The following is an 18586-nucleotide window of genomic DNA, read 5'->3' as shown; positions in this document are numbered from 1 at the left end:
TAATTAAATCTATAGCGTTATCCTGATCCATGAACAACTTATCCAATTGTTTCTCTTTCTCCCGTAGAGTTATGATACATCTATTATTGATATTTTTGCACACCTACTGTGGCATATTTTAAATGAAGTGGCTATTCAACTCTGATATTAGACAAGAGCAAACAAAAGAAATGCAAAAACGCATTATTATTTTACACAGAATTCTCAGGACTAAATTGTGCTACTAGTCTAATATAGATTTGAAAAAGAGGATCGTAGTAGGCTATGAAAGCTCGAAGAACAGAGAGCACGTGAATTTAGGATGTTGTAACTTCCTAGTACGTAATTTTAGTAAGCACTTTCTGCCTAATTAACATGCTGCAAAGATTTACGCTGAAAACAGTGTCAAGTGAGAGTATAGCTACATAAAAAGTGATTGGATAAGGGCGATTTTAACTTAAAATCGCCCTTCGGAAATTGAACTTCCGATGGCTTTTGCTTAACAACAACTTTTACAAAAAACTTTAAAGGTTAACAGCAAAAATTAAAAAAAAAGAATTCTCAGACTTCTATTTTATTCGAAGAATAGTTTTTCCAAAGTTTTCCAAAAATGGATCAAATTTTGCATTGCAGAAATTAGCCTTAACTTGGCCGAATGCTTAATGTTGGTTACCGATTATACGTACCCAATAAAATGAAACCTTGAAAAAAGCAGAAAACCTTGGATCGATTGGAGAGCCCTGAGATATCTTAACACAAATTTCACGACCTGAAATTCCTGTAAACTTTATTACTCGAATTTTTTCAAAATGGGGGAATATATATGCGAGGCTGGCTTTTTTCTTCAGTCAAACTTTCACTTTTGGTTGCGCATCGTAGAGAAAAAAAAGAAAAACTCCATTTTGTAGCCCTAAGGCTCTAGTCTCCGTTTACATAAAAAATTATTGAAATTTTGAAAAAAAGAGGGACGCTTTAAAATTTCAAAGGAAAAATTAAAAGAGGAATTATCCGAGGGTGACAGATCGCGTTGAAATTTAAAACAAACGTAAAAATTTGAAGTAAATTTGGCTAGATTAAAAGGATTTTTGATTGTCACGAGCAAATCTTTACTGTTTCCAACTTAAAAGTAATCCATTTTAATTATTTGACCAAAAAAGTTGAAAAAAATTGAATTGTTTTGTTTTCTTTCTCAAAACTTTGCGAAAACTTTTTTGTTGCCTCTCGTTTTTTTGCTGATTAAAAACTATTGTAATAAATGTTGCTGCATCAAAGAAATTTTTTGAAAAATGAAAGATATCAGGCAATTTAGAGCTCTCGAAAAAGCCAAAAATTTAACTTTGAATATGAAGAAACTAAAGGAAGAAAACTGTATTCATTTCTAATTTGGAATAAAAATAAATTGAACCAAAATCCTTATTGAGCAAAAAAGATGGAACTCTTTACTTGTCTTTCTTTATTCTATTATTTATGTTGTCACAGTAGATCGCTCGAACTAACTTTTTCTAGCATAATTCAATAAGAAGAATTTGAGAATTGGAGATTTTTAGAGGCTTAGAAAAAATTGGTTTTAAGTTGTTTGTTTCAATAAACGAATCAGTGATAGACACCTGATTTTTCTCTTTATCTGCTTGACTTTATCACCAGTTGTCAATTCTTTTTTTAAAACTTTTTTATTTTGCGTCCAGTGGAAAATTTGTATAATTTTTTGAAATTATTTTTATTGTATCGCAGGATTTTGATTGTCACGAGTAATTCTTTACCTTTTCAAGCCTAAATAATAACGGTCCTAACTATCTCACCAAAAGTTTAAAAATTTTCAAGTATTTTGTTTTTCTTTTTCGAAATTTTGTTTAAATATTTTTGTCGCTCGTTTTCTGCTGAACAAAACTATCGTAACAACCAACTTTTTCTGGCTTCGAACAAAATTTAAGGTAAATAGGATATTTCAGGCAAATTAGAGTTCTCAAAAAAATCAAAAAAATCAAGCCAAACATGTAGAAACTAAATGCAGAGAACTGCGTTCTTTTCTCAAATCGAGTCTTAGTTCTTGCAAACAATTCTACTAATTTCACTAGAACTAACGTTTTGATTAGTTTCAAAATCATGGAGACGTAAAAATGTCATCAACCTTGAATATTAGAAAAGTTACTCATTATTCGTTACAAAAAACGATTTCAAGTGAGTTCAAAATCAAAATTGTGTTGTTTAAATCTATTTACCAAGCAACAAATCTGCGAGTTGTCAAAAAGATAGCGAAAGGCTTATTATGCTTATGGAACATCAAAAATTACAAAAAGTGGAAACAATATATAAAAAAGTTCATTTCTAAGTTTAGTGCGAATTTTTCAATTAACTACACAATTGCCCCAGAATGTCCTCATATGATTGTCTAAATTAAACAAACATGACAAAAAATGAACAAAGCGAAACATGGGCAAACATCAATAGCCAAAAAATTTTTTAAAACTTTTTTGTTGCTTTTTATTTGTGTTTGTGTCTGTATGTGTATGTGAGCGTGCGCTTGCGCGTGTATATCTCTTGTAATCGTTGTGTTTGTGTTCTGTGTTTGTAGGGAAAAGATAGAGTGTCAGCTTGAGAGAGCTAGTTGCTTTAAATGTCAGACACAAATAGAGGTAGAGCGCAAAAACTCAAAAATTGCATATCTGTTAGAAAATGTGGCTTTCTAAAATTCTTTTTTTTTCAAATCTCGCTGATAACACATATGCAAAGTTTTTCATTATGTTCATGAGACATCAAAAATTACAATAATTTTAAAAAACTTCAAAAAGTTTTATTTCACAGTTTAGTACCAAATTATAATTACCCTTACAATGGCTTGAACTAGTCTGCATCTATTTATTTAGAAAAAAAGAGGAAGACCTAATTTAATGTGACGACCTTGAGCAAACATCAGTTGCCAAAAAATTTTTATTTGTGTCTTTAGACGTTTTGTATCAACGTTATCAAATGTTGATTCACTTTGTAGGCCAGGTCCATTTACAATAGACCAGTGAACAGTGTTTAAAAAATTTGTTTATTTAAGCCCCTACCCAATTTTTAACCCATATGTTTTCATAGATGACTTCCAATCTAAATCATTGTCTCTCAAATTCTCTATGACTATATTTTATTATAATTCAAAGGTGAGCATTGATTTTCTTGAGATTTTTTTAAACCTGAAGTACTGTTTAATCAGACAGCGTTTTGATTTGCAAGCGAACATTTAAGAAAACGCCGCGTAAACAATTTTTTCTGAGCGACAGAAATTTTTCAATCATGTGCTGCATTCAATGAATTTCTTTTCAAGTGTGAAAGTTGTTTTTTAAAAGGAAAATTGCATATATAGGTAACCGTTTACAAACCTTTTTCATCCCATCATTTTCCGTCAATAATTTTTTGATGCTGTATCAAAATGTTGTCGTTGATGCCGTAGTCGATGCTGTATTATATTTAGTTCTTCAAAATTGGGACCATATTGTTTTTGGGGGTCTAAATTTGAAATTCAAGTGTAAAATGGGCAATTACTTCTCAATTTTTTAGTTATCGTTTTCTCGCTTCTTTCCCTGATTTCCTCATTTTTGATTTTCAAAAATCAGTGCATGTGGCAGCGTCTGCTCGACGATTCATGGAATAAACGCCACTTTTTAATTTGAGATATTTTTGTTTTCATAAAATCGTACAAATGCTAATTCGATTTTGGCATTCTTTGACTAATTTTACTCAATTTTTTCATTGTATTTCGGTTCTATTTACTAGAAAAGCCTATGTTTGCACATTATGGGTTTTAAAATTTGTTTTATTGAGAATTGAACTTTGTTTCTCGTCGTAATTGTTTTTATTTGAACTTGTTTCAATTATATCAATATTCAAATCTATCGCGTTATGACAGCGGTGTAAGTTTAATCATTTTTTAACCGGGTAAGGTAAAGCGGGAATGTTTTAAAATAAACGTAAAGGTTTCGCTTAAAAGTAGGGTTTCTTTTTGTAAGGTTTCCCGTTTTGGAGCCACCTCCGGAAATCCTACGGATATGTTTTTAATTGAGATCATCTAATTTGTCAAACAACAAATTAAACAATGACATTGGGGCATATTTGATATATATATATTTGAAATATATTTCATAAATTCAGCATATTTGAAGTTTTCATTTAAAACGTAATTCGCAATGTCCCTTGGGTAAAAATTGGTTGGCGTAAAAATGCGTACAATTAGGTGGCCCCCAAGAGCCTCTTCTTGTTCATGCTTTCTCTCTTTTTCGTCTGACAGTGTGTGTGCTTTCATGCTTTCTAAAACTGTGTCTGAACAAAAAGAAGAAGTTCGTATGTTGAACAAAATCCCAAAACAAAATTATCAGTTATGAGCAGAAAATACCAGCCAGAAAATGTTTTCTAATTGCTGAATTTCTGTTTCAAAATCCGCAAAGTGACTAATATTTTCAATATAGCATGCATGGATTGTGTTCACGAGCGGAAATGAAAATATTATGTAAACCTTTTAGTTTTTTTCAGTGACCATGTAATGCGAGTTTGGTATTTTTTTCGTTACTCTCAATTTTTTTACCCTTCCACAATAATTTCCCCGTTTAATTGAAAACGTTTTTCTTTTAGCTTGAGCTCAATCTAAGTGGACCGGCTATCATTTTTGAATTCCATGGTGGTTTTGGGGAAGCACTGTTATTTTCACTCAACTTTTCGCTGACATTTGAGACGAGATTATTTTGAAAGTTTATTTTTATCTCTTCCTGATTTGATTGACAAATGAGCCAAACTTATGGATAAGTGGGTTCGGAACATTATGTGAGAACGCACATTACCGAGCCTCCATGTTAAAATGGTTTGCTATTCGATTATATTAAAAGGTGCAAACAGAATTTAGACAAAAGTTCAACCTGGTCGCGGGTCATGAAGCGCGTGCCGTGCATGTGTTTGTTTGCATGAATGCTCTGTAGCGTGTAAGCGTGTGTGTGTGTGTGTGTGTGTGTGTGTGTGTGTGTTTGTGTGTGTTTGCGCGAGCGTGTGTTGGATGTCACATTGACCGCCTTAAGTATACTCAGAAAATCATTTTGCTTATTTGAATTAATAATGGATGATACAAGCGTTTAAGATAAATAAATCAGTTCTCAGTTTTTCTAGTTTTTGTGTGTTGAATTTCGACTGCTTTTCTTTGATTCCTTTTGTTTTTTTAACTTCTTCTCTTAACCATTGAAGGTCTGTTTCGGGCAAAGATCCATAATAGTGCATAGATGTTCTCTAATGAATTGGGCATCAATGTCGTATTGATGACATCGCCGGCCCCATTTGCAGGATTGCAAAGAATAGTTTAGTAAGTCCATAAAATTAAATACGATTCTTGGTTGAAAAATACAAACTTGGTAACCCATTAACAAAGAAACAAGTTTCGAGATAAACGAATAACTGACGTTACGCAAGAAAATCAACTTACGGATTTCAATGAACGTTTTTGCGAAGATAAACGAAGTACGTGAGAATAAGCGGTTAAAAAGCGTAATAAACCGATAAACGCAAAAAAATCAGGTAAACATTTCGGAAAAACTGCGGGTTCGCAGAAAATTTGATGAGGAGGTAAAAATATAGATGTCCGAACGCTCTGAGGGGAGTAACAGGTTGCTACGGTGTAGCAATTTTTTTACCCGCTCAGAAAAAGCAGAGTTTGAGTACAAATTGTCATGGAAAAATTGTTCTTTTCGTGATACCAGAACTTACAAAGAGGCGAACCTTGTAAATTAGTGTTTGAATCAATGATAAAAATAAGTCGGCTAGAAGTTTGCTTAATTTAACAACAGGGCGAACTTTTTCCCCAAATGCGGCTTTTAGTTTAACGGATCTGACAATTTGGTCCGAACCAGGATATACTTCAATGACTTTGGCCAGTGGCCAAAGACCTCGAGGCGTGAAATCCTCTAAAACCCAAACAAGACCATCTACTTTTAAATTCGGACAACCTTTAGTCCATTACGAACGTTTCTGCTGGTTTGGGATATATTCTCTAAGAAATCTATTCCAGAGGTGTTCGGCCAAGTGTTGTGAAGTTCTCCAAGACTTTGAGATTGTAATCTTTCTCTCGGAAAAAACACCAGGTGGAAAATTAACAGTGGGTCTGCCCAAAAGAAAATGGTTTGGTGTTAGGGGAAGTGGATTATTCATGTCACTCGAAGTGTATGTGAGGGACGAGAGTTCATCTTAGATTCTCTTTCGCAAGTGAAGGTAGACAACGTTTCATATGTTAGTGTTCTTGATCCAATGACCTTGTACAATGACAATTTGAACACTTGAATTAACCTTTCGGAACTGCCACCAAAATGTGGTGCAAGAGGAGGATTAAACTTCCATTCAATTTCAATATCATGAATATGGAGTTTTGAGGCAAATTCCCTTGATGCTCTGAGTGCTTCGATACCTTTCTTTAGTTCCGAACAAGAGCTGACAAAAGATTTCCCGTTGTCGGAAAGAAATTTTTTTGGCTTTCCGCGGCGACTAATGAATCTGCGGATGCAATTGATTGTTGAGTCTGTAGACAGGTTTTCTGCTATCTCCAAGTGGACTGCTCTTACCACCAGTTGCATTCATCTGTCGAACCTCATAGCCCATTTAGCCGTCATCAGCGAGATTATCAGAAGAAGCGATGTAGCGCCAATTGAGAGATGAAGAGACGTCGAGAATCTTTGCTCGTCTATTGGCAACGAAAATTCGATGCCGCATTTCGGGAGTTCTCAACCAATGGAGTACAGTTGTACTATCGGACCAGAAAAAGTAATTTCCGATTTCCAAATATTGCTGTTCTTTGATAAACTGAGCTAATTGCGCGCCATACACTGCCGCTTGCAACTCCAGGTTTGGAATAGTCATCCTCTTGATCGGAGCTACTCTGGCTTTGCCCATCATGAACACTACATCAACTGTTTTATCAACGTACTCAGTTCTTAGATAAGACAATGCTGATAGAGCATACTCTGAAGCGTCTGTGAACGTGTGAAGAGCTTTTGACTGAATTTTCGTATTTCTACGGAAGAGAGCACGTGGAATGCTGATATTCTGATAAGATGGAAGTTCGTGTTTGAATTGGAGAATGTCTGGGAACTGCTGAACGTCCAGAGGTGCGTCCCATTGTGGACCTTTATTCCAAGTTGCTTGCAATATTTTCCTCACTCTGATTGTTAATGGGGCTATAACGCCAAGGGGATCAAAAATTGAAGCGACGAACTTCAAAAGTTTCCTCTGTGCTGTGAATTGATCATTGGAGAACCTTTTCAAAAGCTTTTTGTCAATGATGTACTCGTCAGTGCTCGCGTTCCACGGTAAACCCAAAACTTTTTGAGGTTGAGGTGATGGTAGATCACGCTTCAAAAGATTTTCGTTTGCGACGTTTTTCAAGAACTCGTCGGAATTAGAGTTCCACTTTGTGAGGTTGAAACCACCAAGTGAAAGACACTCTTTGGTGCTGTTCATAACGTTTACAGCACTTTCAACGTCTGCAGTCGAGATATATAGGTCATCCGTGTAAACATTACGCTCAAGGACGTGTAACACTTGAGGAAATTTGTCCTGATTGTCACGTGCTGTACGACGAAGAGCGTTGGACGCTATGCATGGTGAAGATGTTGCGCCGAAGATATGACGGGTGTATTCATACCCTTCGATTTTGCCATTGTGATTCCAGAGAAACCGAAGAAACGCACGATCAGAGTGAGAAACTTTAATTTGCATAAACATTTGCTCAATGTCTGCTGAAATTGCCACTTGTTGCTCGCGGAATCTTAATATGACTCCCACAAGATTACTCAACAAATCGGGTCCCTTCAAAAAGTTTGAATTCAAGGATTGATCTTGAAAAACACTGGATGAATTGGTGACTCTCCTGATTTTTCCGGGTTTGTTTTCATTTGAAACGGGATGATGAGGAAGATAAGAATGTGCTGTTTCTTTGTCTGTAGCTGGATCAACTTTGACAACATAATCATTTTGAAGATCTTTCTGGAGCGTCTCCTCGTACTTACTTTGTAGATCTGGTTTTGTTGAGAGCTTTTTGTTTAATTACTTTAACTGTATTTCTGCTAGCCATCTGTTGTTCGGTAACTTGGCGTTTTCCTTCCAAAGAAGGCCTATTTCATAGTGATCATCAGAAAAGTTTGTAGTCGACTCAAGGATTTGCAGAGCTTTTTCATCATTTTTAGACATAGTCCTTTTTGATGATGCCATACCGTAGTTCTCAATTTTCATCCACTGTTGTACTTTAGTGAAAAATTCATTGTCAAGATGAGGATGAGAGTTGATTTGTGTTTTGAACACTGGATTCTGTTCGTCTGCTGTGACGCCAGTTTTACCTGCACATGTCTATCCTAGAGAAGTTTCTACAACCCAGGGCGTGTTTTTTGGGCCTTTAATCACCTTACTGTAGTGGATCAGTTCCAGATTGTCGATGCCGATGAATATTGAGACTTTATTTTCATCAATATTAGGGAACGAAATGTGCTTGAGATGTTCAATTTTCTTGCAAAGCTTGTTCAGCTCATTAGTATTAACAGGGTTCATATTCAAATCGGGTACTGCCAAGACTTGGTTTACAAGGATTGGTGTCTTATTAGACTGATAAGGTTTAATTTTTAAAGACACTGGAGAACAATCTATTTCTTTTGTTGTGTGGTAGCCACTAATAGACATCTTGCCAAAAGTGTTCATATCAATACCTAGAATCAGAGCTGCGGATTGGAGAAGGAGGCTCTGGCAACTTCCGTTGTTGAGATAAGAATATGTCTCAATCGTTTTCTCCCCGTTAGACAGTTGAACTGGTAAGAAAGCAACTTGACCTGTGCCATGCAGTTGAACCGATTTAACTGTTGAAGAGGGTCGTAATGCTTGATTTTTTGCAAGGAAGTTTTCATGGATCATTGTGTGGTGCTTTTTGCCGCAGTCTGCAGAGCGACAAACATTTTTTGATGTGCATTGTTGTACATGGTGACTACCAAAACAGTTGAAACATAGTTTCAATTTTTTCACGTGTTCTCGTCTATCGAGTGGAGACAGATCTTGGAAATGAGAACATTTGTATAAATACTGACATCTACCGTTGTTTGGACAAACGACACCTTTCTCAGAGCTTGGTTGAAAGCTATTTGACGGTTTTGTGCGTTGATCCTGGTGTGATCTGTTGGACGGACGGTTGAATTGGGTTTGCTGATTCGATTGCTTCCAAAGGTTGTTAGAGGCCTTTGAATGAGTGCTTGGAGGTTGAGCTGATGCACAAGAGGTGGGTAAATCTCTGCAAGCCTTTGCATAGATTAGAATCCACTCCGAAAGCTCTTTCAAAGATGGTTGAAGTAAACTTCTCTCCAAAACGTGCTTATTCCATTCCAAGCGGACTGGTGTTGGAAGCTTGTTTAAGGTCTGATTGACATTTGTAGTGGAATGTATGTCATGGTTGAATCCAAGTTGCTGAAATTTGTCCACAAGGGTTAAAAGGAAAGCAGAGAACTGCGTATAACTGTCTGGGATTGTCAGGTTAGGGGGTCTAAAATGTGACAGTTTTTCGAGGAAGGCATTGACAATCCTGTTCGGATTACCAACATGTTCTTCCAGACGTGCTAAAGCGGGTGCGTACAGACTGCCATTGCAGCCATAGCCGTCAACCAGTGCTTTTGCTTCTCCAATCAGGAGTGATTGCAGATGAATTCATTTTTTCTGCAGAGGACATTGGAGAACGATCAATTGTTGCTTGAAACACACTGAACCACTTTAACTAACCTAATGGATCTCCATCAAAATTTGTTGCCTGTAACTTCGGAACCGATTTCTGAAAACAAGAAGACATTGAGGTAGGATTCTGTGGCACAATACCAAATGTTGGAAGTGTAAAGGATGGTTGCGAAGTTCTGATTGGCGGATTTAAAGAAGAAGTTTCGGCCGCCTGATGAGAAACATGGAATGAGGGAAATGCGCTGTCGATTTTTGCGGAAGTGGAATTGAAGCCAACAGAACTAACTCCAGACAAGGCATTGTTGATGGTGCTGGTGCCTGATACGTCATCAAATGTGGTGGTGAGTTGTTGCGACAAATTTGCCGGCGGCAAAATTGTGTTTGAATCTCCCATTAGTCTACTGGGTGCAGCATTGTTAGGGAAGGATTCACTGTAAGAACTGTATTCAGCGGGTGCTGAGAAAATGTTGGTCGTTAGGGATGCGTCAATATGAGTTTGATAACTGCTGTTGTCAAAGGTCACCCTCGGGATGTTATTTGGTTGGTTGCTTTGTGGTGCGGACACAAGTTCCTTTTTGTATTTTCGGAATGCGGAAATAGTCTTCCGTATCTTGAATTGGAATTTGCTCAAATGAGAGCATAGAGTTTCTGCATCAGATGATGGTGCTTTGTCTAAAAGTTCTTGAATTGTAAGTTCGTACTTCTCCTGAAGTTCATTGATTTCAAGGAGAGTTTCCTCGACTGTTTCTGAGTCCTCGCCGCAGTCAATGCCGGATGTAATAAATTCGATGCACGACTCGATTTCACTTTCGTACATCAACTTTAAGTTGGTCAGACGTTTTAAATGGGGATATTCAGAGACCTGCTCGTGACTTTCGGTGTTGTCGTCTGAGTATTGTGTCTGCGAATTTGAAGAGATCATTGTTTGGTTGTTACTTCCTGTGGATTTTCCAGTTCTAGTAAAAACCATTGAATTTCACCGGTCTAACAAAAGCAGCTTCTTTCTTCGAAGCGCTACGAAACTTTGTCAGCAAGTCTGTTAGAACCTGCAAAACCTACCTGGAAAATCTAACTGATTACCTAAAAACCTACTAAATACCTACCTGAAACCTAACCAGAGATCAAATTGAAAACTACCTGAAAAAAACTAGCTGAATACCGAAAATCTACCAAATACCTACCTGGACCTACCTGCAACCTACCTGAAACCAGTTCAATAACCTACCAGATACCACTGAAACCTACCTGATACAAGCAGAGGAACCTACCTGAAAACCTAACCGATTACTTTAAAAAAAACCTATATGCCTACCTGGAATTTACCTGCAACCTACCTGATATTTATTCAATAACCTACCTGATACCACTTAAACCTACCTGATAACACCAGAGAAACCTATTGGTAAACCTAGCTGAATACCTAAGAACTTGCCATATACCTACCTGGGCCTACCGACAACCTACCTGATACCTAATCAGTAACCTACCGGATACCACTGAAACCTACCTGATACCACCAGAGAAAGCTACCTGAAAAAACGAAACCTACCTGAATACCCTACCAATGCCGACTCTATATTCCATTTGGAAAAAAATATATAGTTCAGAATAAGGTCGTTGTTTTTCCGGACATAAAACAAAGAGAATGCTGTTGAAACGTGTTTGGTGCGCTCGTGTGTGTTACGCTCGTTTCGTAAAATCAGGAACGGATATTAAAGCGCTCGGTGGGAATTACCGGAAAACGCAAGAAGGTAATATTGTTGAAACATCAAATTTTTGTGAGTAAATTTTGGTCATATCCGGAAAAAATTCTCAGGTCGCAAGAAAGGGGTGAATAATCAAACGGTCGAAAAAATAACAGGGAAAGATAAATTGTAATAATGAAATAAGAAAGCCCAGTTAAATATATGAAGCTCGTCTCGTGATGGAATGGGTGTTCTCCCGGGTGTTGGATAGGATGGGATGGGTCTTTTCTAAAATTTCCTTCTCTACACTTTTCACGAGAAAAAAATCTTCGAGAAGGAAATTTTTGATCCTTTGTCTTTTTCGTTGGGCGTCACAATGTCACATTGACCGCCTTAAGTATACTCAGATAATCATTTTGCTTATTTGAATTAATAATGGATGATACTAGCGTCTAAGATAAATAAATCAGTTCTCAGTTTTTCTAGTTTTTGTGTGTTGAGTTTCGACTGCTTTTCTTTGATTCCTTTTGTTTTTTCACTTCTCCTCTTAACCATTGAAGGTCTGTTTCGGGCAAAGATCCATAATAGTGCATAGATGTTCTCTAATGAATTGGGCATCAATGTCGTATTGATGACAGTGGACATGCAAGCGTGCTCAAGTAAGCACGCTTGCATTTTGACAAATTTTCCAGAAAAAATCAAATTTACCAGATCATCTCATTTTTTTTTAATATTGCACAGATATTGAGTGGTGTTCACCTCTTTACTACAAAGATAGTCAAGGTTTCCGTTTGAAAACGCACGGAAATGAGCCCATTTTCAAACAGCCATGCAGTTTCTGCATAATTTTTGTTGTTTTGCACAGCTCTTGATAAATTGTCCGACTTTCAATGGGTATTTTTACTATGAGTAGTCAATAGACAGCTTTGATGGGCCTTTTATTGCCAAAATAAAAGATATATTTTTGTATTGTTTTTGCTTTTTTTATTGCAAATGGCTTTCCATTGTTTTTCATATGTGCCCTATCTCCTGTGATTTGTTATTGATAAAGCAATAATTGTATATGTGGGTCTCTGTTGAGCTTTTTTTCTGATGCTTCAGGTTCGATCATCTGCGAAACATCCTTGTACACAAATCTGTTCTTTCATAGACACGTTTGGCGCCCAACCACTTCCCAAATCAAGTCAGGAGATCTCAGCTCAAACATTTTCTAGAACAGATTCTCAGCCCTGGATCAACATCAGTAATTTTGAAAGAGTTGTAACGCAAACCTTATGAACGGAAAAATTGCAAAACACCCTTACTTTCTAATCTTGCTATTATTGCGCTTCTATTTTTAATTGTTCAAAAATATTGTCGCAGTCTTTTAACGACCCTGATGGGAGTAATGGTGCTGTGTTTTGCTTCGTTGCTTTCCCTTTTCTGCCCCCCCCCCTCGCGTAGTGGGCAGCTAGCTAATATTTGCACCATAAGTTTAGAAAATAATTGACTATGTAATGGCACGCACGCTCTCATTGTTCTGAAAGAGAGAAAGAGGGATCGAGTGAGAAAAATTAAAACGAAAACAATTCCGGTGCGATTGATTTATTTAATCACATACTTCTTCAAAGCAATTGTACGTTTGGGATACTTTTGTATGAGAATTTTAGACTGAATCAAGAACTCTTTGTTCATTTGAGTCTTTCCCATTATACACCCCGCACCACGACAATCTAGCCCCTCATCATGCTATTTTCACCATTAATGGGGGGAATATAGGTTATCTGACCACTAAGGTGAGGGCTATAATGGTAACGACACGTTCGTTTTATTTTTGGGCGATTTTGGTAGTTTTTTAAATTATTGATGGAGTTCGTCAAGTCTATAGTTTCCTGGTGACAAATGTTTTTTCTCATAGTTCTGGTTTCCAACTTTCGATTTGATTTAGTTAGATACATAGTTAATGAAAAAAATCTGATCAAAGCAAATAAAATTTTTGATTTTTTGTTGCTAATTTTTCGGCATTTTTTGTTTTTCAGAAAATTTTACGCTGTAAAGTTGTTTATCTAGATCTATTACGTGGAGTGCGCTACTAAAGAATTACACCTAAATGATCGACAGGGTAGCTTTTACTGAAATAAAAGGCTTGATGAGTCGAGTGAGGGGGGCAAATATGCAGGGTTACGGTTTGGTGAGTGAGGAGAGAAGTGACTGTTATGTGAGAGACATCTCAAATGACCTTTGGACCTCGAATATTAACAGCTGGTTTTAATTATTATATTCTACTGACGCTGTAAAGTTGTTTATCTAGATCTATTACGTGGAGTGCGCCACTAAAGAATTACACCTAAATGATCGACAGGGTAGCTTTTACTGAAATAAAAGGCTTGATGAGTCGAGTGAGGGGGGGCAAATATGCAGGGTTACGGTTTGGTGAGTGAGGAGAGAAGTGACTGTTATGGGAGAGACATCTCAAATGACCTTTGGACCTCGAATATTAACAGCTGGTTTTAATTATTATATTCTACTGACTAATTAACAGTTACGTGACTCTGCTTGTAGTCACTGAAAACTTTTGGCACTTATCGAGAATTGCAAAGCGGTTCGAGAAATTAAGTCAGAATTTAGAAATGACGTCTGCAGAGTCACGTAAAGATGCTGAAAACACGAAAAGCGCGGTTTAAAAATGACGAAATTCAACGGAAGTAATCTTCTGCTAAGTAGCAAATTCTGGCATTTTAAATTCTGACACTGCAGTTTTTCGGCATTTTCAAAATGGGCACATGAGCAACTGTTAAAGTCAAGCAGCTGTTAAAGTCCAAAATTCGAAAATAAAAAAAAACATACACTATGGTACCAAAAAGCTACGTACAGCATGATTTCTGCTTTCAAAGCATGATTCGTGCTTCATAAGCATGATTTGCGCTAAGGCGTGAAAAAAGGTGTGAAATTTAGAAGTTTTAAGAGAAATTTCATTATCACTTTCTCCTCTTAAACAGAAAGATGGTTAAACCGCTTTGTTCTTTTACCGTTTGCCAAGTTGTTACGCTACGAGATGTCGGATTTTCATGGTCTAAAATACACAAGCAACTCAAATTGAAATCAAGATCCAGTGCACAATATACATACAAACTTTACCTGAAAAACAACAGTTTCGAGGCCCAAAAATAGAGCTGAAGACCCCCCAAATTGTCAAAAAAAAATCAGAAGAATAGTTAGTTGCCGATGTTTTCAAAGATCCCAAAACCTCACTAGAACGCTTTCTCCTGCTACGAGATAATTTCCTGAGGTACAGTTGGACGAATTCTCAAAAAGTTTGGCGTTTTTTCAAAAAATGCTGCAAAAAAAGTCAGTTTGAAGAAGAAAAGCAAGTGTTTTCGTTCAAAATGGTGTATCAATGTGCTCAAGAAGCCGTTCTCGTTCTGGCAGAATGTTCAGTGTTTTTTACGACCCTCCAGTTACAAATTACATGTTATATAGCACGTTACTATGTAAAGAAATAGCACGTGCACATGGGGGTAATATTAGATTTATGCTCACTAAGCTGGGGGGGGGGGGGGGGGGCAAAACAGAATAGATCCCAAACTTCGTTGACTGAGAAACTGAAAAACTGGAGAGTAGCAATATTTCTCGTTGAGTCGTAAGAAGAACAGTAGGACAAATATTTGCTACAAACTTCGTTTCACAGCAACAAAAAATTATTAGCATTTTGAAAATGTAGTTAAACGTCCTTTGAATTTTTGTTCCTAATATTTCGCATTTCATTGCCTTTTTAGTTTTTTTCTCAAACAATTAGTAATTCAATGGCGGATCAGAAATGGATTACAAGGTCTGCTGAGAAAAATCGATTTGGAATCTCGACCTGCGGAGATTTAAAAAATATTCTGGTGTTTAATTGTTCCTTTAGCCTAAGTCAAATTGTTACTTCGAGGCAGTTCTGTTTTATTTTGCAATAAAATGATTCCTTGTAATATTGTGAAGGCAAAAATAAGTCTGCGATGATTCAGTTTAGAAATGCACTGAAGCGAACTTCAATGTTATTTCTGATTTAAAATAGTTCAACTCATATTTCGAACCTAAATTCCGGCGCGAAATTTTGTCATTTGAGCCCTACCCAGTTTTGGTTTAAAAAGCTCAGAATTTTTGGTTGACTACGTTTGTTGTCAATTCAAAGCTTGGCAAGAACTAGCATACAACGAGAGTTTATTATCGATCAAGTGTTATCGAATGTTTGCCTGCTGAATGGTGTCCATTGTCAACTGCTTAATCTGGAAGCACTTAAAGGGCGGAAACAGGAGAGCAAATTGCTTACAAAAGGGTTTGATTGTTCTTATGAAGGCTGCCTTATTATTTTTAGCCTAGATAATGGATTCAGAGGGCTTTAGCCAAGATGATGGATGCACGAAAATTTCACCCAGAAACGAAATCGAACCACCGTAGTATAATAAAGAAGCATTAGCCTCTCGGCATCGGATCCTTGTGCATTCTTTTGTCACAATCCCTTTTTATTTCGGCAACAAAATTTAATTCGGACTGAGAGCAACTGAGATCACTCAAAAACAAAGATAAGCGTAAAAAAATTATCTCAGACGCCAAAGAAGGTTGTAGAACAAAAACGCAGAACCCCCCGAGATGCAGAACAATTGATTTCAAGGCCCACAAAATTACTTCTTAAAGCGGGGTAACTGCGAATAGGAAACCCAATATTTTAGTAATGTTATGTTTGTTTTATTGGTACGTCTAATCACATATTTACCATGTGGATGAATTGAAAAAAGTTCTTGTATAAAAAAAACGTATAATGTAATTTGTAAATAATTTGATTTGCAAACTATTTTTGTCCCTTATAGCAAAAAACCAAAATTGCAAATTGCAAATCCAAAACCTTGTTTGTGCATATTGCATTTATGATTTCCAATACTGCGAAAATTAATCACAATTATCTGACGCAAACTTTTACTTGAGAAATTTAGGCAAAGTAAAAACACATTACCTGTTTTCTCATGTATAAAAATGGGTTATTTACAATTGGGTGCATATTGTAACATTGCATTTTGCTACCAACTCTGCGGACTAATGAAGCCAAAAAAATTCATCCGTTTTTGTATTAATCCTCATAATATCACAAAAGTGAATTCAAACCTTGGCAAGCATTAGCATACAACGAGAGTTCATTGTCGATTAAGTATTACCGAATGTTTTCCTCCTGAATGGTGTTCGTTGTCAACTGCCAAATTTGGAAGCACTTAAAGGAAAGAAACAGCAGGAAAAGGATTACAAAATGGTTTGAGTGTTCTTATAAAGGCTGTCCTATTGTTTTTAACAACTAACGGTTTTTTTCAGCTCATCTTCGGATCTTACACGACAGGCTACGCAATTGCAGTCAGAGGGCTTTAGCCTAGACAATGGATGCAAGAAAACTCCGCCCAGAGAGGAAATCGATCCACCGTAGTATAAAAAAGAAGCATTAGCCTCTTGGCATCGGATCCTTGTGCATTCTTTTGTCACAATCCCTTTTATTTCGGCAACAAACTTTATTTTGGAATGAGAGCAATTGAGATCACTCAAAAACAAAGACAAGCGTAAAAAAATTATCTCAGACGCCACAGAAAGTTCTTGAACAAGAACGCAAAAAGGGTCGAGAAAAATTTAAATTAAAAATACGTTTATTATAACTCCTTCAAATTTCGTTCGGGAACAATTGAGATGTTAAAAACGTTACTTCAGAAATCAAAAAAGGTTCTAGAACAAAAACGCAAAAACTGTTGAGCGGAAATTTTGAATCAAAAAAACGTTTATGATAACTCCAAACTTCGTTCGAGAGCCATTGAAAATTGATTAATTGTTTTATGTAGCTGCGGCGGAAATTATGTCGAAAAAGATTATGTACCAAGATGCAAAACAATTGATTTCAAAGCCTACAAAATCCTCCCTAATAGTGCAAACTGCGAATAGGAAACCCAAGATTATTGTAAAGTTATGTTTGTTTTTGTGTTACGTCTAATCAAATATTTACTATGTGGATGAAATGAAGAAAAAACTATCTGTATCAAGAAAACGTATAATGTAATTCGTAGATTTTTTTATATGCAAACTATTCTTCGTCCTTTTCAGTGAAAGAACAAAATTAGAAAATGCAAATCCAGCATTTTGTTAGTACCTTTTGCATTTACTATTTGCAATACTCCAAAAATAACTTACAATTATCTGACGCGAATTTTTTCTTGGGAAAATTAGTCAAATTAAACACATTACCTGATTTCTAATGTATGAAAATATGTTGCTCAAAATTGGGTGCATATCGTAACATCGAAATTTGCTACCAACTCCGCGGATTATTGAAGCCAAAAACTTCATGCGTTTTTGTATAAATCCTCGTAATATCGAAAATGTAAAATCAAAAATTGGCAAGAACTAGCGTACAACGAGAGTTTATTATCGATCAATTATTATCAAGTGATTCCCTCCTTTATGGTGTTCATTGTCAACTGCTAAATTTGAAGCACATAAAGGGCGGAAAAATGGCTTTCAAAAGGCTTTGTAAAGGCGGAGCAAGTTGCTTTCAAAACGGTTTGAGTGTTCTTATAAAGGCTGCCTTATTGTTTTTAAAAACTAACGTTTTTTTTTCCAGCTCATCTTTGGATCATACATGACAGGCCAGGCAATTGCAGTTAGAGGGCCTTAGCCTATATAAAGGATGCAGAACTCCGCCCAGAGAGGAAATCGAACCATCGTAGTATAATAAATAAGAATTAACTTCTCGACATCGGATCCTTGTCCCTTCTTTTGTCACAATCGCTTTCATTTTGGCAACAAAACTTTACTTCAGACAGTGCAATTGAGATGACTAAAAATGAATCAGAGATCAAAGGTTCTTCTAGAACAAAAACGCAAAAACGGTCGAGCAAAACATTTGGATAAAAAATACGTTTATTATAACTCCAAACTTTGTTCGAGAACAATTGAAAATGGATTATTTGTCATATGAAGCTGCGGTGGTTATTATGAAAACGCAGATCCTTACGGGAGATGCAAAACAATTGATTTCATGGCCAACAAAATTACTTCCTAAAGTAGGGCAAACTGCGAATAGAAAATCAATCCTTTTGGTAAAGTTGTTTGTTTTTGTGTTACATCTAATCAAATATTTACTATGTGGATGAAATTAAGAAAAAAAGGATCTGTATCAAGAAAACGTATAATTTAATTTGTAGATAATCTGATTTGCAAAC

The sequence above is a fragment of the Convolutriloba macropyga genome, chromosome 9 (genome assembly GCF_964194025.1).
Source record: "Convolutriloba macropyga chromosome 9, txConMacr16.3, whole genome shotgun sequence".
Classification (NCBI taxonomy): Eukaryota; Metazoa; Xenacoelomorpha; order Acoela; family Convolutidae; genus Convolutriloba; species Convolutriloba macropyga.
This window is presented reverse-complemented; position numbering follows the sequence as displayed.